The sequence below is a fragment of the Selaginella moellendorffii genome, unplaced genomic scaffold (assembly GCF_000143415.4).
Source record: "Selaginella moellendorffii unplaced genomic scaffold, v1.0 SELMOscaffold_378, whole genome shotgun sequence".
Lineage (NCBI taxonomy): Eukaryota > Viridiplantae > Streptophyta > Lycopodiopsida > Selaginellales > Selaginellaceae > Selaginella > Selaginella moellendorffii.
In genome coordinates, this window is record NW_003314633.1 from 6254 (window position 1) to 8458 (window position 2205).

General features: G+C 42.2%; 1 pseudogene; it reads left to right on the forward strand.

Moving 5' to 3' along the window:
- The window catches only part of LOC112343969, a 3746-nt pseudogene extending 1616 nt beyond the window's left edge, over window positions 1-2130 (forward strand).
- The last annotated feature ends 75 nt before the right edge of the window (window positions 2131-2205 follow it).

Below are 2205 nucleotides of genomic sequence, written 5' to 3' on the forward strand. Positions count from 1 at the left end.
AAGAAGCAGTTGATATACTAGAAGGTGAAATAGAAGGAGAAGGCATCCCTGTGGCGCCTCCATCTCCTAAACCTGAACCACCTATTTGGAGTGAGGTTTGTAAAGAAAATGGCTTTTCTGGTTCTTCACTCAGCTCAAACCAGGTTATGAAGTTTTTTACCAACCCCCATAAGCCAATGATTCTGGCCCTTGCTCGACCTGATCCAAAAAAGAACCTAGCAACGCTTGTAAAAGCCTTTGGAGAAAGCAAGCCGCTACGGGAATTGGCAAATATGGTAGTGGTAACTTTAGACGGACAATGTCTTTTTACATGGTCAATTATGTACAGACATTAATAATGGGGAACAGAGATGACATCGATACAATGCCAGGCACAAGCTCCAATATACTCACGAGTGTCCTTAAACTTATAGACAAGTACGATCTTTATGGTCAAGTTGCATACCCAAAACATCACAAGCAAAATGAAGTTCCAGACATTTATCGGCTAGCTGCCAAAACTAAGGTATTACTCCTTTTAAAAAGAAAAGAATTAGTGAACCTTATGAAAGCAGGGCGTATTTATCAACCCCGCACTGGTGGAGCCCTTTGGTTTGACCCTTATCGAGGTTTGTTGTTAGTATTGCCTGTTTTCTGGTTTCATAAACCGTGTGCACAGGCAGCTGCACATGGTTTACCTATGGTTGCTACAATGAATGGAGGTCCAGTAGATATTCAAAAGGTGAGTCAGTATTTTTCATTAAATTTATTAATGAGTTTTGTCTTCTATTAAAGACTCTGAGTAATGGAGTTCTTGTGGATCCACACGACGAGCAAGCCATCGCAACTGCATTGATCAAACTTGTTGCCGATCGTTGGTTGTGGGGAGAATGCCGTCGTAACGGCCTAAAAAATATTCACATGTATTCATGGCCTGAACATTGCAAAACATATCTATCAAAGATATCTCTTTGCAAAAGGAAACAGCCGCTATGGCAAAACAATTTTTCTAATCATAGTACTGAGGACAATTCCCAGGAAGATTCTTTAAAAGATGTGGAAGACATATCTTTACAGCTATCTGACGATGGAGAAGTACCCGAGAACGTTGAGAAGGGCAAGCAAATATATGACAAACAACTAAGTTTAGTGGCTACGGAACAGAAACTTATTGGGCTGGAGAAGTTGCAAAATTGTAAGTTCCCATTCTTAAGGAGAAGAAAAAAAGTATGTGTTCTAGCAATAGACAGCTACGACAGCAATAAAGCTTCCAAGAACATGCTGGCTGCAGTTCGTGAGATATTCACAGCTTGTAAGATGGGGTTAACGGGCTTTATTCTTTCTACAGCCATGACAGCTTCAGAGACCCTATCAGCGCTTGCAGAAGATGGAATACCCGTGACAGATTTTGATGCCTTGGTTTGTAACAGTGGTGCTTCGCTGTACTATCCTTCAATGAGCTTCAACAGTCAGGTGCACCTGGTGCCAGATTATGACTACGATCATCACATTGATTATCACTGGAGTAGCGACGGGATAAGGAAGGCAATGGGCAGGCTTACTGTCTCAGAGGCTGGAGACCTGCCAATAATCATTGAGGAGGAACTGCGTTCTAGCACGCACTGCGTTGCTTATCGGGTCAATACCGCAAATGTAAGTAGTTAACATTGTCTTTAACTTGTCTTGCATTGTCTGTTAGCTATTTATCTCTGAATTAGATGGTGAAAGTGGATGAGTACCGTCGCCTCTTGAGAATGCGTGGCTTAAGGTGTCATATTATCTACTGCCTGAATACCACAAAGCTTCACATAGTTCCAGTGCTGGCCTCTCGTTCCCAGGCCATAAGGTATCTGAAACATGTATAGAGAGTATTTCATTTTCTTGCATAATGTCAGGTACTTGTTTGTGAGATGGGGAATGGATATAGGAAACACTGTTGTTTTTGTTGGTGAGACCGGTGATTCGGATTACGAGCAGCTGCTATCCGGGATCCATAAGATTATTGTCTTAACAGGCCTTGTTCCTCACAGAGCTGCTGGCAAGGAAGATGTGGTTCGCACGACTGGGACTAGAGAAGACGTTGTCCCATCTGAGAGTAATAATAATCTTGTCGCAACTAGTTGTGAAGCTATTGCTGCTGCACTCAGCAAGGTAAGCTTTCAAGTTTAGGAGACAAAGCTACTCAGCAGGCTTCACTATCTGATAAATGTCATACATGCATTTAGT